This window comes from Pleurodeles waltl, chromosome 3_1 (genome assembly GCF_031143425.1).
Source record: "Pleurodeles waltl isolate 20211129_DDA chromosome 3_1, aPleWal1.hap1.20221129, whole genome shotgun sequence".
Lineage (NCBI taxonomy): Eukaryota > Metazoa > Chordata > Amphibia > Caudata > Salamandridae > Pleurodeles > Pleurodeles waltl.
In genome coordinates, this window is record NC_090440.1 from 1,345,637,541 (window position 1) to 1,345,662,752 (window position 25,212).

Genomic DNA, 25,212 nt, shown 5'->3' on the forward strand with positions numbered 1-25,212 from the left:
ACATTGGTTGAATCACAAAAGGAGCCAATCAGAGAGATGGTAAACAGGTTATGGTCTAAGAGAAGGACAAACCCAAGTTTGATGAGCTAAAACAAATAACCCAACAAATAGAAAGCAAGCCAATGTGAGTGGCAAAACACAAAGCAAGTAGTAATAGTAAGCAATGACAGAATGCCTTCCTAGGTAATCTTTCGGCATGTCCCCAACATGTCTATGCAACCAAACAGTTGCACTATCTGATAGGTTTTGACCTTAAAAGTAAGCCACAGGCAGGAAATCGGAAATACAGACACAAACTAACCAGTTAGAAGTGAACGAGAAGGGGATGGACTGAGTGATGAGTAGCTGAAGTCCCACATACAGCAGGACGGGAAGGCGCAAGCACAGCTGGGGAAATACAGGTACATACAGTGCCTATACAGGTGGAAGACCATGTGGTGGAGGGAGATGCAACCTGTCATAGCCAGACCTGGAGAACCCAGACACAGCGTATGAGGGGAGGCGACAAGCAGATCTGGGCAAATACGGGTACACAATAAGCGTATATAAGGGAGAATGACCATGTGCTGGAAATAAGAGGACTCAGACCTGCAAGGGCGTGGGGGATGGGGTGCAGGAGGTACAGCCATAGAACAAGCCAGGAAGCCATAGCAGACCCTTGAAAATAAAGGCAAATATTCAAGTTTTACGATGAACTAGAAGCAGCTTTAAGTGCTACGCCAGGGGCTATATTTAGAGGATTTTGTTTATTTTGGGCAGTCATGAGCTCTCAGATTTTGTACTGCCTTTTGAACCCTCAATGAGTGAATCATCCTTGAAATAGGGTATCCACCTACTATGGGTAAACTCTCATTTGCAGAGTCTCAGAATCTTACATTAGTGAGACCTATTCACATTAGCAGATCTCACTCAAAAAATTCTCACCCACAGGAGAGGGCATCTCTTACAGGTCTCGCTCATTCACAAGACAGAGGGTCTCATTCATATCAGTAAGTCTCAGTTTTAAAAGTCTCACTTAAGAGAGACTCACGATGTTTAGCTTAATGAGTCTCACTCAAGCAGAAAAAGAACATTGAGAACGAATCGTTTTCAGGGTCAGACATTTCTATGGACGTATGTATTTTCTGCATAGCGCCGACTGAAGACGACTGCAGAGGAGGCGCTTTATATGAAACAAGGAACTACCGCAAATTACTGCCCACGCCCACTCTGCCTAGGGCTCTACATGGGGATGAAGACTCTGGGGGATTTCTCACTTGGAAATGTGAACACTGCACGTTAGGCGTATGTGTTCTCAGGACAGAGGACTGACGCCATTTAATGACACACCTATAACCTGCAGAAGGGAGGGCTCCACCTGCACAGAATTCAAGAGGGGAGGTTGCACATGAATAAGCTGGACGTCTAGATACATACACCCTGTAGGGAGAACTGCACACCAACAGCATGCAGTGCAATGGTATGCAGAAAGGAAGCCTGTCGATCGGTAGCATGCGGGACTGAAGTCTGCATTCACAAGCATGCAGAAGCAGGACCAAAGCCAGCACTCCCGCATAGTGGAGGAGGGATTCATACACATCTATAGAAGCATTTGCCGGCAGGGCAGGTATTAAGATGACAGGCCTGAACTCCACTTAGAGTGCATGAAAAATGCCGGTACACCTTCAGTAGGCAGGAGGATGTACCCTTGGCCCACAGGAAAGCCACGTGCCAGAGGGAGATACCAGCACACCTGCAGGAAAAAATTTCAGACACCAGTTCTTTGCAGCAGAGATGCCCGCGCACCTTTAGCATGCAGGAGGACGCACCCATTGCCGGCAGGAGAGGCACGTGCTTGCGGGTGATAGCAGCACACCTGCATGTGAGATGCTTCAGCAGGAGAGGCACGTGCCAGCCGGGGATAGCAACACACCTGCAAGTGAGATGCTCAGACACCTGTTGCTTGCAGCAAAGAGGCCTGTCCACCTGTAGCATGTAGGAGAGAGGAATGAACACCTGAATCTCGGTGGTTAGAGCCAAGCACTCACAGCGTGAAGCTGGATGTGGACACCACTGCACCTCTGCAAGAGAGGTGTACACACCTGGTGCCTGCATGATATGCTCGCACACATGCAGGAGAGCTGCACATCTGTACTCTGCAGTAGAGGGTGATAAATAGCAGGAGACAGAAGGAATGTATTTAACACATCCTGCAGTTAAACATTTATACACGTGGCACCTATACGATAGGCCTAGGCAACAAGGGACTGCAGGACAGATGCTCACATCTGCCACAGAGCGACAAGGTGCAAGCTACTATCTCGCTTGTACTATCCAAACTGGATTATGCCAATGGCCTCTACCATGGATCATCTCTATTATGAAAAAACTACAACGTATCCAGAACTCCGCAGCCAGGCTACTATTACATGTAAAGCCGCAAGCCCACATCTTGCCTGCCTTGAGAGCACTACACTGGTTACCCGTTGCCAGAAGATGCACTTTCAAGCTGCTTTGTATCACCCACAAAGCTATACATGGAACAGGACCGCTTTTTATCAGAAACAAAATAACCAAATACATCCAACAAAGAAACCTCTGCTCAAGATTGGCACTCCGCCCTAGAACACCACCATACAAGAAAAAGACTATAGGTGGTACATTCTTCTCCGTTCAAGCAGCCAAACTATGGAATTCATTACCCCCAACTATAAGAGCCACAGATAACTTTCTTGTCTTCAGAAAACTACTCAAGAGTTGGCTCTTTCCTTCATAACCACCATATTCAAACAACTATGGACTTCATATGCCTAAGTTGATAAATATATTTTCTGATTATGTGTCTATTTCTAGTTATGTATAGTTCTTTAGAAAATATGTATCGCTACTATGTCATAACAATAAAATACACACACACTCTTTAAACCTGTTTGACTAAGTATGTTTACCCATGGTTCTAATTATGTATTGTATGTGCATATGTGTGTGTATTCATGGGTTGTTATACTAGATATCTATGAATCCCTGCTCTCATCTTATCACACTTACCTACCCATCATCATATGTCATGGCTCTATCAAACTATCCTCCATTCCCACTCTGACTCATCCCAAATCCTTTCTACTACTTTCATCTCCTAAATAACTCTGCCTAAGCTCTTCCCTCCACTTCCACATCTAACTCACCAAACCTCACTCTACTACCATGATCTCCCAAACAACCCTACTATATTAACCCTTATTTATCTCACCCTCCTACTATGATCTCCCTAACCCTTCCACAGACTCTTCCCTCCTCCATCCCCCTTTACTCATCCCAAGCCTTTGGGTTGAGTAAATGAGGGATATACTCCCAATTAACACTTCTGGATTTCTTTCCTCCTCCACCCCTCCATTACTCCAGTCAATCTAACTAACAAACTCTCATATCCGCGGCTCAAATTAACTCATAATAATACTAAAACTGTACTCATATTTCCCGATACTAATCCATCACTAATTCTTGTTGGGTTCCAGAGTAGCGTGCTACTCGCCGAAAAGCGCTTCAACGCCTCGTCAGGGGTAGTAAGCGCTATATAAATACTATTACAATACAATTTCAATACATGCACACCAGGAACCTGCAGAAGAGGCATGCAAGACGGCTCATTAGAGGACAGCCTCCTCTGCACCTCTGGTCAAACTAAAAATACCTCCAGTGAAGAGACTTGCCAGTCTACAGGCTCGTGGGCCGAGAGGCAGTGGCTGCAGTTTGGAGATCTGACACACGGGATATGATATGCAAGGAAAGGAGTGGGCGTCTGTATCAGAACTAACGGCAAACATGGCACCCGCGTGAAAGGCCTGCACGCCTTCAGCCTGGAGGTCAGAAACCTGCACACATGGGAACAAGCTGCAGACAAGAGACGAAAAGAAGAGGCAGAAACATGTGGAGCCTACAGGAGCAAGTCCTGCACACCTCGGTTACGGGGGACAGAAACCGGCCCCAGAGTCCGGTCTCCAATCACGCCCTGACCCTACCGCAGGTCTCTAGAAAAAAAAAAACAGCAATTGGCCGGCACCCACGAGGCCTGCATTCACGGGGCCTGCTGGGCTCGAGGAGGCGTGCACGAGAAGGGGGCCTGCACTCACGCCCAGGAGCCTCAGTCTGCACGTCCGGACCCAGTTGCATCCGCCGACAAGCTGAGCTCAATTTTTACTCTGGGGTCAGAGGCCATTTTTTTTCCAAAGCATTCTGGGAAAGGTGCCAACTAGAGCAAGCTGCTAAAGAACAACGCAGACTGCAGTGGGACAAGGCCGGCAGGCTTTAGGAAGAGGAGGGCCAGTGAGAAACAGGAGGGGCAGAGGCAGACACGGAGGACGACGATCCACCGAGCAGGTCAAGCAGCGTAGAGGCAGGGTCATCAGGCATGGAGGACACCAAGAGGATTGGCATTGGCACAGTCACACAGGGCGGGAGAGAACAGTGGCAGACGGCAAGCAGGGCACAGACAGTAAGAAAAGGAAGTGGAAGGAGGGAATGAGAGTGGGCACAGCCGACCAGGATGGCAGGAAGAACAGAAGCACAGTAAAGTAGGCCAGAAACAGGCCTGGCAGGAAAAGAGTGATTGCATACCTTAGGGGCGGACAAGTAGCAGGTCGGGTAGAGGGGCCGAGGGGATGCCAGTATGTGTGAAGAGAGGGGGAGGGGAAGATACGGGCAGAGGACAGGCAATGGTAAGATGGGCACTGGCGGCGACAGGGGCAGGAGGGGCACAACGAGCGTGGAGGTCAGTGGGACTGCATTGGAGGCTCTATGAAAGCAGGAAGAGAAGAGTTCAGGCATGGGGGGGCACTGTAGAGAGGGGCATTGGCGATGCGCAGATGGCTAAGAGATGTTTTTAAAGGAGAAACAGGCAAAAAAGTGGTGAAGCCTGGGAGAGACGGGAAGAGACCGAGGCCAGGCAGGGAGAGGGGGCAAGAAGTGTGACGTCAGAGTGAGTCAGGGGAAGAGAAGCACGGGCAGGGAGAAGACTGACAGAGGTGATGTGCAGGCAGGGGAACAGGTAAGCGAGGACAAACAAGTGTGCAGGGAGGGGAGAATGCATGTCCATGACAAGCAGGGCTGTGCAGAAAGTGTCGAGTCTGCGTGCCAGGCACAGCCACAACTCCGCCCATCAGGCTCCGGCTCACATTTCACTTTAGTTCCTGTCCAAGCAATTCAGATATAGCTCAAAAAAGGAAAGAAAAAAAAGGCTGTGCCGACTGCCGAGCAGCAAGAGCCAGGCTAAGGCTAAGGTTTCGATTTAGTTTTCAAATCCTGCAAACAAGGGCCAAAGATGTTGCAGCTACAAACATCAGCTCCTGCTTCTTCAGCCCGGGCTGCTTCAACAACAACGGCACACAGACGGCAGCTACAACCGGGTAGCCCTGCAGTAAAGCCTCAAGTTTCCCAGAGCTTTGTGCTCCCTACAGGAATCGCCACAGAAGCGACAAATGGAGGGCCTCTGAAGTTGCAGCCTCTGCTCCTGGAGCTACAACTATACGTCTTCTGCAGCTGCAGTCTCTGTTCCCGTAGCCACAAATGCACAGCTTCTGAGCTACAATTGCACAGCTTCTGCAGCTGCTATCTCTGCTCCCATGGCCTCAAATGCACAGCTTCTGTAATCTCTGCTCCTGCAGCCACAAATGCACAGCTTCTGCCATCTCTGCTCCTGCAGCCACAAATGCACAGCTTCTGCAGTTGCAGTTAATGCTCTCATAGCTTCAAATGCACAGCTTCAGTAATCCTGCTCCTGCAGCCACAAATGCACAGCTTCTGCAGTCTCTGCTCCCATGGCCACCAATACAGCTTCTGCAGTTGCAGTTTCTGCTCCTGCGGCCCTAACACATAGCTTCTGCAGCTGCAGTCTCTGATCCCGTGGTCTCAAGTGCACTGCCTCTGCAGTTGCAGTCTCTGCTCCCATGGCCTTAACTGCACATCTTCTGCAATCTCTGTTCCTGCTGCCACAAAAACACAGCTTCTGCAACTGCACTTTCTGCTCCCATGGCCACCAATGCACAGCTTCTGCAACTGCAGTTTCTTCTCCTGCTGTCACAAATGCACATGTTCTGCAGCTGCACTCTGTACTCCTGTGGCTTCAAATGCGCAGCCTATCCAGCTGCACTCTGTGCTCCTGCAGCCACAAATGCACAGCTTCTGCAGCTGCAGGATCTGCTCCTACGGCCATGAATGCACAGCTCCTGCAACTGCAGTCTCTGCTCCTATAGCCACACATTCACAGCTTTGCAGCTGCAGTCTCTGCTCCTGTAGCCACAAATGCACAGCTACTGCAGCTGCAGTTTCTGCTCCTGCTGTCACAAATGCAAGCTTCTGCAGGTGCAGTCCCTGCTCCTGTGGCCACTAAAGCACTTCTGCAGAAGCAGCCTCTGCTCTCGTGACCATAAATGCACAGCTTGTGCAGCTGCAGACTCTGCTGCTGCAGCTATAAATGCAAATTTTCTGCAGCTGCAGTCTCTGCTCCTGTGGCTACAAATTCATAGCTTCTGCAGCTGCTGTCTCTGCTCCTGCGACCACAAATGCACAGCTTCTGTAGCTGCATCCTCTCCTTTTGCTGCCACTAAAGCACAGCTTCCAAAGCTGCAGTCTCTGCTTCTATCGCTACTGCTGCACATCTCCTGCAGCCATAAATGCACATCTTCTCTACGTACAGAATATGCTCCTGCAGCCAAAAGTGCACATTTTTTTCAGCTGCTTTTTCTGCTCCTGACACCTCACATTTTCTGCAGGGGCAGTAGTTGCACCTGGGCTGCAAATGCACATCTTCCAAAGCTGCAATCTGCTCCTACAACATGACTGCTCATCTTCTGAAGTTGCAGTTTCTACTCCTGCAGCCACAATTGTACAGTTTTGGAACAACTACTGCACAGTTTCTGCAACCACAACTTCACAGCTTCTGCAGCTGTAACTGTATGGCTAGACCACGTGCCTACAGCCAGAGCAGCACAGTTCTAAAACCACTGTACAGCTTACTGAGCAAACAAATAAATAACCTAAGCAGTTACAAGTACACAATTTCTGCCACCACAACGGCACAGCTTCTTAAGCTCTACTTTTTTGCCTGCAGCCCAAATTGCACAACTGCTGAAGCTATGGCCTCTGCACATTCAGCCATAAATGCTCAGCTTCTGCTGCTACACCCAGCAGCACTGCTTAGATTCTGCTCCCTCATCTACATAGTTTCTACAGCTACAGTGCCTGCTCCTGTAGCCAATACTGCAGAGCCAATGCAGCTATAACACAGCAACTGCAGGCACAAATGCATAGCGACTGCAGCTGCAACTCACAGCAGCCGCACATGCACAGCTTCTACAGCTGCAGTGCCACCACAGCAGGTCTGCAAATCCTAACGCCTAACCACGGTTCTGACAGCAGCATTCCTGCATCTATAGCACCCCTTCATTAGAGCCACCGCCCCCCGCTCCTGGAGCACTAGCTAAATCTGGGCTAATGTGTCACTGTCTCCAGTACCACAACAAAAGATGCAACTATGGGCACGATCACCTCTACGTCCTGCGAGTCTCCCAGTACTAACAGCGACATTAGTTGGATCACCCTTAACCCCTTTGGGTAAGCTAGGGCACTCTCCACCCTTCGCATCTGGTACCTACATCAAACCCTAACCTAGCCACCGGGCGTGACTTGCAATAAGAATAAGGCACATGGCATCCGTTCTATTTTGCAGAACATTTAAACACAACTCTTTTCCAATGGAACTGGATGATTCTGAAAATTCTTCGGCATCCCATCATAAACAGCAGGCTCTAGGAGGGGCTGTCCTTCGGCTATTTCTGTGGCCGCGCTTTCATCAGAAAAGTCTAGGGATTTCATCTCCACAAGCTGCCCCAAGAGACCTATGTGACTGGTGTCTATCATGTTTATTAGCTTCTGTGGGATAACAAGTAGCCATGGATAGATTTGTGAGTTTATTAATATTTGGTACCTGCTAGCAAGCGAGATCACAGGACCACTGAATCAACAAGCCCCTCAAAGGCTAGTATATCGTTCCCTACGAGTCACTCAATACGACTCCTCCAGTTAGTAAGCACCAGTGTTTAATTTGTAAATAAAAACGTGCCCAAAGCTCTCCTCTTAAACACACGGCTGCTGCAATTAAATGGGGGAATACAGAATAGTGAGGCAGCATAATCCTGAAGCCGTCTCCGGCCTCTTAAATCAATTTACAGCCACTCCCTGTCCCTTCAGCTCACTCCTGCAACTTTCTGCTTTCTCCCATTGTGACGCCTTTTCGTTTTTCTCGTCCTCCGTCTTTCCCATATGTGTCTTTTGCTTAAATGCTTGAGGCAGAAAAATAAGTGCTGGGCCTCAAAAATAAGTGCTGGTGCTCCGCACTGGAAACAACTTACACAAATTAAGCACTGGTAAGCTCTCAACTTCAAAAGATACTACTGCTATGTTTTGCTCAACCCCAACTTCCTTCTGAAATATTTTTACCAAATTGCCTAACAATGTCGATTTTTTTCTTCCATATTTTAGTCATAAAATTTCTTTCCTTCCCATAGCAGCTCCATATCCCAACTAGAAAGCTCATTCATGCTCCCCTGCAGCCACATTTATCGAACAGGCAAGCATAAACCTACTCTACCAATCCATAAAATCCATACCCTTTTCAATCCCATGTTAGATTTAATTTGAGATATAGTGATGTGCCCTTGGCTTTGAGTTTGAGTGCTCCCTAGATCGGTACAGGCGGGTCCCCGACAAGTCTTGCAGAAGTAACCCTACAGAAGAAGGACTGGCAAAGCCGACATGTCTTGCAATGATGCCTCCTAATGTTTTTTTATGCAGAAGTCCACCATGCGCACATGAGTTGCAGCCATCTTTGCTGTCAGTAGGCAAGTAGACAGACATGCCAACAGACCGAACTCAGGCGAAAGACTCCTGATTTTTAAAGCTAAAATGGCTTTTATTTAGCTTTCTCGTGCCTGAAATTGCCCTGACTTCCATGCAAGTCAATAGGGAAAATACATCCCCCATTCTTTTTTTTTAAAATCTCCCTCTTTCTGGTGTTCAAATGTTGGCTTTCATGAGTAGGAAAAACCAAATGAAAAGGGGCAACATTGTTTTTCTGTTGGTAGGTGGGCAAGGGTAAATCAGCCCATCAGAATGCGTGGAAGGCCTAACTACTGAAGAAATGCAGTTAACAGAGCAACGAAACAATAAGCAAGGCCTAAATCTGTTTCCTTAGAGTTATATCAAAACGTAAATCCTAAAAATGATTGAAAAATCCCAAACTGAAAGATCAGCACCATTGAAAGCCGATAATCGACCTATATGTTTATTATGAATTCTAGTGCCACGTCTTGCGGTTGCATAAACTTAAAACTAAGTAATGGGGCCATAATTGACAACCTTCAAAAACATTCCCAAATGTATTCTAAATGAATACGATTTGAAATAAATCTAACAAAACCTTGATAAACAAACCTTCCTGACAGAGGTAAAAATCAGGGCATTATGGATAAGACTAGTGCCACAGGTGTCAAGCCAGGTCAACGAGAATAAAGAGTGGGCAACATTTTTCACATAAAAAGAAAATTTGTGAAGTCTGCCTTTGAAGAAATTTTGCTCATAGAACGCATTTGCCAAATGTTTGCAAATTGGTTCCATGGGTAGATTTTTGTAATTCCCATGGAATTCTGGCCAAACATGAACCTGCAAATAACGTTTTTTTCACTTCTTGAAATAGCATTGGCATGACCAGTAGATCTTGATTTTTTATTCAAAGTTCCCCTTAAGTTACTGATGATTTCAGCTACCCGAAACCTCATCATGCATTCACTTTGTTATTCACTGTTGTATTCAAATATCTATTCATTCACCCACTGACTCATTCCTGCATTCAGTCACTCATCTATTCACAATAAAGCACATGCAAACTCAACAAGCATATGCAATATAAATACAAAAATAAATAGGAAATTGAAAATGCTAATGCATAAAATTGGCAAGCATATATTTGCTATTAAGAATAAAGGATTGAACATAAGAGTAAGCATCCATCTTTGAATAGTATTTTGTAAAGTGATTAGTTGCTATACTACTCCAAAGTGAATGAACTGTTGCTTCTAAATATGCCAGTCAACTTGGAATAGTACAAAATTGCCACATTATTGACAATAACCTTCAGGATGGCAGCTTTGGTTAGAATCAATGACCAAGTAGGGTGCAGGGCACTGCATGTGGAATGAGCAGCAACAAGTGGTCCAGCAGCATTGTCTAGGAGCTGCTAAACACTCCAAAAAAAAAAAAAAAGAAAGAAAGAGAAGGAAATTAAAAAGTATGTTTCACACAAGGAGAAAATGCAAAACTAAAGTGACTGATGCACAAGCCCTTTCAATGAAGTCCACTCAATTTCATGCAGATGCGTAGATGTGTTCAGACAAAATGCTGTCGCTCAGAGGGCAATAGAACCACTAACTGAAGTGGGCTAAAAAATTGCTCCACGCTATTTCTTATCATGAGTGGAAACTGCGAAAAGCACTTGTATGAAAGTCAAATATTATTTACAGTGGTTGTTAGCGACCCCCTGTTGGTTGATCCTAAGGCTGCAGTAGCAGCATGTTGAAAGTAGATGAAAGAGCCTGGTACATATTATATTGAATCAATAACACTTTATTGACAATAATGATATTGATAGTTAAATGTTATGTTTTAATGAAATCTACTGAAAAATGTTACCATCCAAAGTGATTACAATGGAGTTGTAGTAATTTTATATAGTCTACTTCTGTTTTTTATTAATGTGGCAACACTGTGTCTTTTGAGAACGACACCCCTTCATGCTGTGTTTAGTATACGTGGGGGGTGTACTGTGAACTTAGGGTTCAGGGCTCAAAAGGGGGTATGAACAATTAGGAGGGTGTCCAGAGGTATTTCCATCTGCCTTCTTGTATATATTTGTAAATTGATGTGCAGTGTTCAGTAGTGTATGTGTAATTAAGTACTTTTCCTTTCTACAAGAAAGGGCACTGACTGGAAAATGATTTATTCAGTGTTGTTGTATACCTGCGAGCTGGTGTACTAGCCCACAGCACCTCCCCTGAGTAGGTCTTGGATTGCTCTGCTTCGCAACCCTGAGAGAGTCTAGTGCTACAATGGGGAATTTGGTTCCCAGCAAAGGAAAGTTTGCGGACTTATAACCAGGGGTGGTTGGAACTCAGGGAGTCTCACTCCGTGGAATTCTGTGGAGTTACACAAGAACTCTGCGAGATTCTGCAGAGTTCTGCCAACATGCGGAAAATATGCATATTGCTGCAATTTAGCACTAGTAGCGGGAGCAATGCTGAAAAAATCAGCACGCACAGCACCATGCAGTGTGCAAGACCATGCGGCCATTCGAGTTGATTTTGCTGTCTGTTCAGTAGAAAATCCACTTGAGCTCCAGCAAATCTACTCGAAAAGCAGATCTCTGACCACTCGTGACCACCCATGTTAGAAAATGGAGCTTGGGGACACCAAATCTCAATCATGCTCGCATTGCTAGAGCCTTGCAGGAAAAAAAATCCACCATGCAGGGATTGGTGAAATTTGGCCAGAACTCCGCATAAATCACCAAATTTCACAAATTCTGCCAATTCCGCCTACCCCTGCTTATTACTTTTGAAGAACTCAACTCCTTCACAAACAATAACCCACTTTTTGACAACACTCAAACCGACCACCCAAATTCCCTCTATATATGAGTATAATTGTTTTAGTTGATCAGACTGGCAGACAGATAAAACTGTCAGACCGGGTCAAAATGTACTTTAATACAGACCCTGCTAAATGCTTTGCCTGCACTTACAAACGTTTAAAATTACATTTGGAAGGACAATATGTAAACCCTGCTAAGCGGCGTTACAAGGATTCTCAAATTCAAATGTTCTCCTCTTAGGCTTGTGAGAGCAGGGGAACAAATATCAAAACCTTTGCCTACTACAGTAATCTGTCAGATTCTATGTAACAAAGTCCTGTTTACACTTTTTAACCCAGTATAATAATAACCCATCATTAAAGGGCTATGGTCTTCAACATGTTTTTCACTACACATAAATCAGCCCTAAGGCCTTTGTCACAGCTTTTCATAATAAATAGAACATATATAAGCCACCTGACATAACTTTTTTGCCATTAGCAAATCAGGTCTGTAATACTGAGGATAAGCTTTACTAAAAGGCAACCACCAGGCAAATGTGTTCTAAAATATATTTGACAACGCAATATACAACTCATCCTAAATGGCACTAAGAAAGATTTGGACAGTGCAAGTCTTGTTTTATGAGGGTTTGCTATAGGGGGTAAACAACAACATAACTATTGTTTCCCACTGTAATCTGTAGGATTACATGCAACAACATACCTCTTTAAAGGGTATACCACAATATAAATACAATACAATCTAGGAAGCCTATTGGTTTCAACACACAACTTTTCACAAAAAAATGCCTGTTTTCATAATAATTCATAATAAACTGATGAACCTATGACATTCGACAAAAATGTTCTCAGTGGACCAATCAAACCCAAAACCTTTGTCACTGGCTTGTCAAAAAAACTAAAGCAGTTCTCCCGTGCAGAACTATAGATAAAACACAAGGTACATGTTGTCCCCCTGAGATAAAGAAGGATTATCAGTTTACAAGTCTTCTACCTTCACAGTTTGTCACAGAGCTAACCAACAACAAAATCCTAGCTTATTACGGTATTATATGAGAAGCCATGTAACAAAATATCTGTCTGTAGACTTTAACAGTTAACAAGTATTCTACTCCCAGATGAACCAGCAAGCCTATTTACTGCCATTTTCACGCTCACCTCACCACAACCATCCCAGGCCTACAGCATTGAGTCTACGTTTCCAAATAGACAAGCACTGTTTTCAATGAAAGAACACACATTAAGACCCTATAAAATGCTGTAGCATATAGTAGAAGCCAAAGCTGCTCTCCAGTAGTGCTTTTTATAGCTCTTTTTCTGTTTATCACATACGGAAAGCGACAGCTGTGCTGTCAAGCCAGAGCTGCTAGACCTAAAAATGACCAGGCTGAGTACAGATGGTTGAGGCGGGTGTTTCTGCTGAAGAGTATTCACAGGTACAGGCGACAGGGGCAATACATGTCTCTATCGCTGAGGGAACTTTTTCGGCCCGAACAGCCCCTTTTGGCACAAAGTGCAACACTTTGGATTTTTGCATCGAAAGGAATCCCACAGAATGGTAGATGGTGAGGTTTCCAAGTTTTTATCTCAAGAATCTTGCACTTTTTAAATAAAAATAAGATTGACACTATCATTCGCCTTTTGGACTTTAAAATGGGCTTCTGGAATCTCCTGCTGCCCTTTGACGAGGGTATGGCGCGCAAAGCGCCTCGAGACTAAAGAAAATACGTCACATACATAAGAATTCAGGTCGTCCCTGTCAGATGAGCCACTTGTACTAATCTGGATTCCCTGGCTTTAAAGATGACTGGTGTTCGCTAGTAAATTACACCTTGCACCGGCCATGCAGAGCGCACTGAGCACCGCCGGCGCTGCTGGAAATTGGAGACATTAATAAGGCGGCGCCCCGCCATGGCATCTCACAGGCAGAAAGTGCGTGTTAGGTTTAGCAGATTGGTCCCCTATGGGTACAGGTAATGCCAGGTGGGATTAGAGGAGGCGGGCGCAGCACTTGGGGCAGAGGAGGCTGGCCGAGCGCACAGGCCACAGAAGGCCCAGAAGGACTCCTAAGGGAGGAGCTGGCTGGCAGTACCCTGGGGGGAGCAGGAGGCTGACAGTCACCTGGAGACGCCATATTTAGCTCCTATTTGTTTTTTTTCCAGTCCTTTTCCCAGTGGGGTGGTAAAGACAGGAGCACGAGGCCGCACAGGTAAACACACAAAGGCACATGAGCACACGCGTAAACAGTACGTCCAGATGCAGGCACACAGGAAGCATTACATAGAAGCTGGGGTGAGGGCGGTGCCAAAGCTATGAGTGTGCGATCTGCACCAGGATGGCACAGATATGCTGCTGCACAGATCTGATGTTCTCAAACCTGTGCAGTGTGGAAAAAGGAAAAGGATTGGAAAAGGCCAGTTCCTAGACTGCAGGCCTTACCTCCTTACACTGTAACCCCTCTGTGATTTGAGGAAGACAAGACCTTGGAACCCCCTGGTGGGCATGTGTGCGCCTAGAACCGCCAAGAGCACGAGCCACGCGCAGAGCCTGACCAGAACTCTGTTACATTTGTGACTCCAGTGCTTCTTCTGGAAGCGCTATTTCTGAGAAGGGTGAATGTGACCTTGGCTGGATCGCCGGCTCACCGACCCATCACCAATGCCCTCAGTCCTGGCAAAAAACAGGCTTACTGTCCCACACCACCATCTGGCCTGGAGGGGACATGGGGGCAAAATACGACCACGATAAATATGAAGCCTCGCTTTCCCGGTGTTTGGAAGCAAACTGGTTTCAGGCTGTTATTTTTTGGGCGGAGGGGGCAGGTGTTTCAAGCTCCTCTGCAACATCAGAATGGGGGAGAAATAATTTCCACAAAACCTGTAAAATGCAGCTTTCTCTGAAGTGGTAGTTGCAGAATATGACAGCACTGCGAGGGAGAGCTGAGAATATGAAAGGACTGCGAGTGACAGCCTAAGAGTATGACAAAAGAGGAAGTGTGAGGGTCTGTGAATGTCACAGCACTGGCAGTGTGGGTTCCTTAGAAAATCACAACACTGCAACTTGAGGGCCTGAGAGACACTGTCACAGTAATAGCAGGGTGATACGTGGAATATCACACGAGCAGCAATGGGAAGGGTATGAATATCACAGGATCAGCAGATGGAAGGAATAACACACGCCTGGCATTGTGGGAGATGGACTTGTCTCGTGAAGAGCAGTGAGGGAGGTGGAAATATTGTAATAGGATATCACACTACAAGGTTTGTCAGGGATGAGAATGTCAAGTGACCGGCAGTGTGTGAAAGATGAGCGTATCTCATGACCAGAAACGCGACTGATAAGGATCTCACATAAACCATCAGTGTGAAAAATGAAAATATGTTATCACCAGCAGAGTGTGGCGCAGTGAAACACCACAACCAGCTGTGCCAGGGATGAGAATATCAAATGACCAGTAAAGTGAGGGATTACTTTATCATGTAATTACTAACCAGTGTAAATGTCTAAAAATATGACAACGCCGCAAATGGTGGGCCTGGCATAGCATAGGGTCCGTGTACCGAGGCCCCGAGGCTGCCAGAGGCCCAGCAGAGTTAGAGTCAGAAAATATCCCACGATCAGCAGTGTTGGGGTCTGTGGATATCACAGGATCAGCCTGGTGGGTGTGAGGGATGAAAATAGCACACTGCCAGTAATAAGCGGATAAGAATATCACAGGTGCTGCACAAGGAGGGATGGGAATATCAAACGAGCAGCAGTGTGAGGGACAATATAACAGCCAGCATTGCTAGGGCGCACACTACCAAGCCACAGGCACTGTGGGAGATGAGAATGTCACATGAAAATTAGGAAGAGTATTTTAAGCCAGTTGTGATTGGACGAGAATATCACATGGCCAGCTGTGGAAGGGGTGTGAAAACCACACAGCCAGCACGGTGAACGAGGAGCATATCACATGCCCAGCAGTGTGAGGGCTAAGAATCTAACACTGGCCAGTGGAGCGAGAACACACAAAAAGTAGTGTTGGGGTGAAATTATCATAGGGCCAGTAATGCCGGGATCACAGGATCAGCAGAGATAAGAATATCACATTATCAGCTTTGTGTGGCATGAGACCATCACAGGCATAGCAATGAGAGAGAGGAGAGTGAGAGATGTGCATGATATTCATACAGAGCAAACATAGCAAAGAGCCAGCGGAGTGCTGCAGAGGGGCAAACACATTCAGTAAGCAAATGAGTGAAGAGATAGTTGGGTTCTGCAAGTAGTAATATCGCAGGCCCAGCAGGGTGAGAGATGTGTTTGTGACCAGGGACGTACCTTCAGAGGGGGTGCCTGGGGTGTAACACCCTCCCCAAATAAACGCATTGGCTTGGAAGTTGGGTCAGGGGTACAGTGTCAGGTCTAATATCTCTTGTGTCAGTTCTTCTAGTTGTTACCCAGGACTGAAAAACATAACAGTGAGAAGTAATGTAAACGAGAGAAAGAGACAGACGGACAGACACCTAGCTAGTGAATACCCATTGTGTGTCTCAGTTTCAAAATATGAAAACAGATAGCCTGGAGTCAACACCAGCTTCGTTGCCTGTTCATGGTACATATTTTATTTCACAGAGCCTCTTTCTCCTTTATTATCACATATGAGCACACGTTTAAATTTATCAGTTTGGGGCGTGTGAACTTTACAAGCACCTCTTATATTTGATTTAATAGACTCTAATGTTGCTTCATTTATAATAAGAATCAAGACCAAGTGTAGGTTTGACATTATAAACTTGCCTCTTATTTCCCTAATGGCCTAATGGCATTGTTGTTGGGGGTGAGCCATGAATGTTTCTAAAGACTATCACTTTTAATAAATGTCTGTATAGGTAGTGATTTCATCTGATGTACTAAGGTGAAACACTTCCACATGTTAAAGAAATACACTTTTTGAATTTTAAAGAGATGGTGTCATATTTTTACATTAGGTTTGTTTCAGAATATATATTCCAAACATTTTCATGGCTCGGCTCGTGCACAACTCTTAAAGCCGAACCTGACCCATGGCTCGGCTCTGCCTCGGCTCACCCTCTTAATTTGCCTGGGCGCCATCCTCTATATGCAACTCGGGTGTTGTACATGGGGCTGTCAGTCACTTGATAAAATGATTTGTAAAAGACAAGGCCTAGAAATATAGAGCCCTCTCCACAGACACCAATTTGAAAACTCTGCCTTCAAGGCTTCTTGTAGAAAAGGGCGAAGGAGGGTGTGTGCAGTGAAAATACATTTAAAATAAGTGATACCAGGTAAGGGACTCCAGACCGTGGTGTTGTACATCACAAAGTTCAAGTCTCTGACTACTGCATATTGGGAACCTTGCTGGTTGTATTGAGGACACCACCAGTAATTTATGTCTAATTGTAGGACACTGGTCATCAGGCTCTATTTTCTATACATTGCATTTACGCAACTTTCTTTTTGGGTAAGGTTGCTACATTTCTGTACTGAGAAAGACTCTGTCAAACGATGTTAAAGGGTTGAAATGTCAACTTTTCAGTTTTCATCATATTTGCATTGGTTGCTGGACTTTGATGAACCTATCCAACTAATTTTTGTGGGGTTCTATATTGAAATTGATGGCCTGATGGTTAAGGCATTTCTTGGTTATGGGCACTGTATGTTTGTTTTTTATTTGCATATTGCTCACTTATTTTCACTCCCACTGCACCGTCACCTGTAGCAGCATTCCACGTATTGTAATTGTCTCTTTACTCATGTAAGGTACAGAACAATTACAAATTAGAATCTTCAAAAAACATTTCTTGTGTTGTCAGGGTAACGGAATGGGATAATCCCTGCAAATGTATTACATGTTTTGAGTGATTTCCTTTGGAACATTGTTCCAGGCCCAGGTGTGAAAGGTAGGGGGCTTAGCTTCAGCAGGAGTGTTTGGGGTGTGACGATGCTCAAATGCATTCTAGGTTTGGTAGTTCAATCTGGGGGTCATGAGTCGGGTTTTCAATTCTGTGTTTGGATTTCCTGTTCTCATTTTACTAAGAGGTTTTAAATTGTTCATTTTTTAGATCAGGATCTTAAATAAATATGGAGACCAGCTTACCCAAAAAATATTATATCTGCACCCATAGAAGTACTCATTGAACGGTGGAATTTATTATTTTTGGAATTTACAAACGCTGGCAGCAGTAGGCTTGGAATGGTGTGCTAGTCTCAAGTTTCCATGCATACTACTGGCAATCACCAAAAGGTGATAGGATGAATGCTTGCAAATAACCTAAAAAGTGGCAATTGCTCAGGGTAGCAGTCCATCCCATTGTTCGTTTCACCCACTGCACCACTCTAGACAGAGGCCCCCTAGTGCAAATCAGTACTGACAGTTACTCATGGGAACAGTCCATGCCGAACCTTGGTCACCTTAACCTTCTACCCACCACTTTTTTAGCTGGGAAATGTGAGCTCCCCCATCCCTAATCCCCTCTTTATCTCACTAAGGTACACTCTTGTCTGGCACAGGACCAAAATATCAGAAACAACAGGGACAAGCAGTGTAAGGGACCAGAATGTGGCATAACCAGCTATGTGAGAGATGAGAATAGCACTTTTCCAACAGTGTGCAGGCTTAGATTATCACGAGACATGCATTGTGAGAGAAGAGAATATCGCACGGTCATCTGTGAGAGGGTGACAACGTCACATGACCAGTAGTGTGAGGGATGGGAGCATCTCAGGTCCAGCAGTGTGAGGGATGCAAGCATCTCAGGACCAGCAGTGTGGGGGATCTAAGCATCCCAGGACCAGCAGGGTGAACAGAACATTTTACTATGTTCCAGAATTCTATGTACCATATCTTAGCAATACGCTATATGAGTGCGGTGGTTACACTTGTTCATGCCATGTTCTGTACTGTTGTACACTATATGGTGCCTATTGGGTAGTAGGGCACCGATCTTTGCCTTCAATAACATTTTACCACTCTGGACTTCTATGTGGATGTGCGATTAGTACCATTTTACTACCTCCTTGTGTTTTGATTCTCATGCTTGAACAGAACATCACATGGCCTGAGAATCTCACTGGGCAAGCGGTGAGAGGGCTCGAAAGGTCAGACGTCAGGCGGCTGCAGCGCCATGTAGAATGGACGGACACTCTTATTTATGTAGAACTCTGCACAGAGATAATATAGGTCTCCTCACCGATCTTTAACGGCTACGAAGCCGACAGCTCTCGGCGCGAGCCCAGTGATGTTCAGCATTTTCCCTGGCATTAACTAGTGCATGGCTACCTGCAGCTATGGGCGAGGAAGCGCTGTGCTTGTTTCCGGTTTGTGACAGCATGTCAGACAAGCCCCGGGTGGCAGGCTGAGCACCCTCACACCAGGTGTCCGGGCGGACCCTGGGGCGGTGGATTCTGCTTGTGTGATGGGAAAATAGTAAAGGTGCTGTTGACCTGTACTCAGGAATCGACCGAACACACGATTATGTTTTTGGGTAGGGAATTATCTGTATACTTTGTTTAGAAACAGAAAAGCAGAGAGTGCAAGATAATATCGGTCTTGTCAGCTTTTGGATTCTTCAAATTGTTACACTTGGAATTAGTTTCGTTTCAGATTGTTACATTCGGAATGCGTTTGTGCAATTCTGTGTAAAATATGTTATTTTGTGTCTATAATGAAAATAAGAAAAATTGTATGCTTAGGCGACAGGCTTCCACACGAAATGCTCAGGACGTGTGACGACAAACCGACAGGGTGTGAGACTGGAAATTCATCGGGTGTGTGGGAACAAATTTACAGGGTACATGACTATACTTTCACGGGGTGTGTCGCCGGATATGTGGCCTCAAACTTTCAGAGGATGCGTGACTACAAACTTTCGCAGGATGTGTGAGTACAAATATTCACAGGAAGGGTGGGAGACCACTTTAAGTAAATGATGTGGACCACAAACTCACAGCATGTGTGACTATATAGACTTTCACGGGGAATGGACTACTGACTCTCATTCGTTCTGTGACTACAAGCTGTCACACAGCACGATCGAACACTTTTTCAGGAGCATGACTTCATACTTTCACAAACATTGAGGTTTGTGTAACAATCGACTTTCGCAGAGGTGTGAGTACAGACAGTGCCTAGGGGAGTGACCACGCGTCCATCAGGAACAACCAACAAGCTACAGCGGAGACTTTTACAGGGTGTGTGGGAACACACATTAGGGTTTGTGTGATTACAGACAGTCTCCAGGGAAGCGAGTACATCTTCATACACCTTCACAGGCTATGCAGGAACGGCCTTGCAAGGTGAGACTGCAAACGTTCACATGGCGTGCAGAAACAAATTTTACGGGTTGTATGGCTAAACTATCATATGACTTCAAACGGTCACAATGTTTATGTGATAATATGAGAGCAAACCTTACAGTGTGTGTCTACAAGCTGTCACTGGTTGAATGGGAGCCATCTTTACAGGCTGTGTGACAACATGCTTTCAAATAATGTGTTGGAAAAATGTTTACGGGGGACGGCTACAAACTGCCACTGGGTGAGCGGGACGAAACTTAACAGGGTAGGTTAGTAAATGCTTTCACATGATATGAAGGAATAACAGTTTAAAGGAATATCACCATAAACTTTCACATGGTAGCATCTACGTTATCAGGGTATGATCTGGACACACGTTAAATGGTGGGCCTCAATCTTTCACGTGGCGTGCAAGAACACACTTAGCAGGGAGTTTGCAGTGAAACGTGCACAGATTTTGTGACTACGACAACGGGGTTTGTTATTAAAAAAAAAAAAAAAACTGTCACAGGATACCTAACTCCAATAACTTTTTCTTAGAATGTCTGACTACAAATCTTCATACGTGGTGTATCTACAAACTTTCATTGCGTGTGCGGCAACTAGCTTAGCAAGATATGCGACATAAAACTTGCACAATAGGTGTGATTACAAACGACAAGGAGTGTGACTATATACTCTCACGGGGTGCGCGACTACAATTTTTCATAAGATAGGTGACTACAAACCGTTACGGATGGTGTGACCGTGCACTTTTACAGGGTGTGTGGCCACTATCACATGGTGTGTGACTATACACTTTTAAAGGGTGTGCAGGAACAAACTTCACGGGTGGTATGACTAAACACAGTCACGTGGCATGTGGGAGCCTTCTTTACACAGTGTCACTATAACCTGTCACAGGATGTGTAACTATTAACTTTCAGTGTGCGTCACTGAATACTTTGACAGGGTATGTGATGTTGACCTTCTATTGCTTACAAGGGCCAAACTGTCACTGACGGTCGAACTGGGAAAGAAGGCACGCAAAATACCAATCCTTGTATGAGCAGCGGTTCCAGAGAAACAGTTCCGAGATTCAGAGAAGCTGGCTGCTTGCACCAGGAAGTGGCTGGCGCTACTGTCATGACACCATGTTCTGTGCCATGCAGCACTAATACAGACTGCCACGTGCCAATCCTGGCAGGGCACTGATTTCGGGAAGCTCGCGTAGTCCGGTACCGTGAACAGGCTAGCACTATTCACTTGCTGCAGAACATTAAATAATATATAGATGTATCTGAGTAATTTCTTCACCTGAAGAAAGGCCCCCCCAGTCCCTCAGCTCTCACTGTGCCCCCACAACCAGAAAATGAAGCCACGTAAAAACCTAGGTAAGGATGGGCGGTGTGGCAGAGAAGAGAGGTGGGCACATTTTATTTTTTCATTACATGGCAGGATTGAGATGTTGGCAAATATTCATGCCAGGGATGATTGCTGGGAGCGCATACCTCGCAGAGATGAGAGGTGGGCACCCATCCATGGCAACACAGAGAGGTGGGAACTCGTCACTGGCAGAGATGAGATGTAGGCACAACATCAACAACATGGTAGGACTGAGAGATGTACATAGACTTCTGGCAGAAGTGAGAGGTGGGCATAGAGTCCTACCTACATGTGGCTGGTTTAAAGGGTGGTCACACATCAATAGCATAGAAGAGAGTAGGGCCCTCCATTTCTCGATATTGCTGCAATGAGACAGAAGCACATATTCAAGTCCGGGCAAAGCGTCGTGGTGACCACTCAGTCGTTTAGATGGCAAGTCTGATAAATTTGCACACATTCCTGGCAGCTTAGGCTTACATTCCAAGGCGTGGCAGGTGTCACACGTGGGCACAAATTCCTACAAATATGGGGTCTGGTAGATGGACACCAGTCATTGGGGGAGCTGAGAGGTGGATACCAATTCCAGGAGGGTCTGATAGCTTGATAGTCGCTGGGCACACATTTCTACATCCTGCGGGGTGGTTGACCAGTGCGCCTCTTTTGTCAATAAAGAATGGCTAGAAACAAGGGACACCCCAACCTATATATCAGGAGAGTGGTGAGTGGAAGGAAGTAAACAATAACACCAGGCCTGGTCAACAGCTCTTCAGTTTTCAGCGAAGTAGGGTAAGTGAACCAGTCAAGTTATATCACCCCCTTCCCTCGGTTACAATGGGAGACGGGATGCAGCGGCTCTTGTGTTGACGTGTGCGCGCGCAACAATTACAGCAAGGGGGAGAGATCCGCTCCTTGTTACAATAACAGAGCCACTCCAAGATAACGCTTCCGGTTCCGGCGCATTAGAACTCAGTAAAACCACATGTGACTTGAAGCACAGCAGGAATTCACCTGTGGACAGCCAGTCATCACTCTCCCTTCACCCCGCCCCCTCACACAGCCCTTGAACGGCCCAGGCAGAGACTTACCTGGCTCTGGGCACTCAGGACAGGCCGGAAGTGCCTCCCATCATTGCTCCAGGCGTGGGCTGCGCTGGTGAAGCTGCTCCTCGTAAGGCGGCTGGGCTTCCTGCGCTGGCACTGTCTGCCTTCCCTTCCACCCTAGACCTTCTCCTGTGGTGTGGCCGTAGGGTGCCCATGAGCTGACAGAACTGAAAGGTGCAGATGGGGCGGTGCCATGGTCTCCACTCGCTCTCCAGCAGCAGCCTAGTTGTTGTGTCTGACCGGACAGTGGAGTTCCTTGGAAAGGGGGCACACCTCCCAGCTCACAGGTAGTCACCCACACTGACACCCGTCCTCTAACCTGCACAGTGCACTGCCTATCACACGCACACCTCTAGCCACAGGCTCATACCCCGTCTGTCACAGGCACACCACTGATCACACGCTGACAACGCGCCACAAACACCTAGCCTCTTGGCTGCGCACCGGCAAACATACACCTGCAACCAGCTCAACCAGGAAACACTCTAACACTCCACCTCCCCTGCACACTACGAACTACGCAGTAGTGGCCTGTCTTCCTGCACGCACCTAGCCTCTCACTAGTACGCTTCTTCACACCAACCCCTACAAGCTCTCACTTGCACAACAATTCGCCTACTAAGTTGCTGTCATTTCCCTCTTACCGCGTTGTACCTTCACACAGCCTCGTCAATGTCTGTTCCCATGTACACACTAAAACTTACACGCAAAATGCTACCATTACACAATGCCACACACTCTCACCTGCACATCACTTTCACAGCCTTACTCTCGCCTGTACACAAATCATTGTGTTTACACACTCTACCCCTGCACTGCCCAGACCCTTACACTCACCTGCACACAAGTCCTCCCATGTCCGCCCGGTGCCTCCTGCCAATCCCCTTCGGTACACACACTTAGCACGCTCACGGTGTTTTCTTACCTACAAAAGGGTCCACTCACAATGTTTATCTTAACCCTGCGCTACCTCTAGCATGTGCGCATGCACAACACGTGCACGCTCATACCAACTAGGACGGATCCTGCTTCCCACAAACACTCCCTTGCGCCCACGCTCTCTATTTACTTTGCACTCAAGCGATGCCAGAAACACCGAGTTTGCTTGAATCCGTGGAGTACACAATCGCAACGTGTATTGCACGCTCACTGCCTTACACCCAAACACGAACTTACCCACTCACTTTCTCCGCTCTGCTTCTCACACTGTGTTTTACAAACGAGTATGTCAAGCTCGGAACTGAACTATCACACGGTGGCTTGCACTTCCTTAGCCTCTCACGTTCGCCGCCGTGCATATTTATAATACAGTGCTTGTCCTAGTTAGTCAGACCTTGTGTACGCACACTCTGCTGTGCACAATCACACTTTGCTCAACGTACCCCTGTGCCTTGCAGAATCAAGCTCTGCCTTGCACACTCAGTGCTTTGCACGCCCACGCCCCCAGGTTGTTTCACGTGCGACGGTGTCTAGAAGAGGCCGCCAGCCCCTCTCTGCTTTGTCCCGTCCAAATTGTAGTTCCTCTCCCGGTTAAATTGTCCTTTTCATTTAAAATCCCAGTTACTCTTTTTTATCCAATTTCCCGGAACCACGGCTATATTTCACTCCTAGGAGGCAAAAATGTAGGGTTGGTCGAGCTGGCAGCTGGTTTTCCTTCAAGCCAGGTCTTGCAAAATCACCATTTTATCCAGAAAGGAGGCTCCGTGTTTGTACGCAGGGTGAAACCCAGAGCTCCCGCAGCGTCTTGTAGGGTGCAGGCTCCCTCTCACCGGGTGCAGAGACGTCTCCCTCGGTGGTCTGGTGCAAGCATGTCTCCCAGTGGATACATGTGTGTCTCCAAGAAGGCACTGGTCTCTGTAGGTACAGGCAGACTGTCCACACTTGCCTGCTGGGCTTCCAGTCGGCGGAGGGCTGGCGTCTCTCACAGGGCTGGGTGAATTGCTGCTCCCGGTGGACCCCGCACTGCCTCCCAACGGCTGCAGGCCTGTACCAGGGGCCGCGGGATCTCCTCCCAGTGGGTGCAGGTCTGTCACTCAATAGGTGCCGATCTGACCTGCGACACGGCTCCAGGGCTGTCTCAGTGGTTACAGGGCTGCCTCTCGCTGGATGAGGGTATTTCTTCCCCTGTCTGCAGGGCTGGATTCCCTCAGTGGGAGCCGCTCTGCCTCCAGCTGCCTGCAGGGCTTTCTCGGGGGTGCAGGACAGGATCCCCTTCGTGGCCGCAAGGGAGTCTACAGAGGGTGTAGGGCTGCGATCGAAGATCACCAGACTGGCGTCACGGGGTGTCTCTTTGGGCGCAGGGCCAGCTCAGCCAGTCTGAAGCCTCGCTCAGCACCGCAGGCCCACGGTGCTGCAGTCTAGCTCTTCCTCCCTGTCCCTTTCTCGCCTCCCCCTGCTCTGATTATACAGAGGGGGCGGCCCGTTCACCCTCTGCCTGGCGGAGGGAGCGGCGCCGTGTCACAATAAGAGCCCTGGCCCGACTGCTGCTGCTGGCGCTTCCTCTGCTCCCGGTCTCTGGCACCGGCTCCCTGGGAGCCGCGCGGGCGGGCGCTCCTGTCACGCGCACCTACTGAGATCGGCGTGCACTACTCCCCAGGCAGCCTGCCACGGGCACCTGGGTGCACACAACACACACGGAGACCCATGCACGCGAACTTAAGGACACAGGAGTGGGCACTCAGGGGCGCAGGTGTGCACATCGAGGGTCACAGGCACTGACTGCCCTTTGGGGCACCTACATGCACGTCTTTGGAGATAGCCCTGCACGGCA

The 25,212-nt window shown here is 47.0% G+C and overlaps 1 protein-coding gene across 2 annotated transcripts in view; it reads right to left on the reverse strand.

The window, feature by feature from the left end:
- Window positions 1-24,993, reverse strand: part of BCL9L (BCL9 like) — a 187,356-nt gene extending 162,363 nt beyond the window's left edge. The window contains exon 1 of one of the 2 annotated variants that reach the window (XM_069224794.1): window positions 22,428-24,993. The gene's annotated coding sequence lies outside the window, so the exon portion shown is untranslated. The remainder of the gene's footprint in view (window positions 1-22,427) is intronic. The other variant, XM_069224793.1, reaches the window with a different exon arrangement.
- Between the last annotated feature and the right edge of the window lie 219 nt (window positions 24,994-25,212).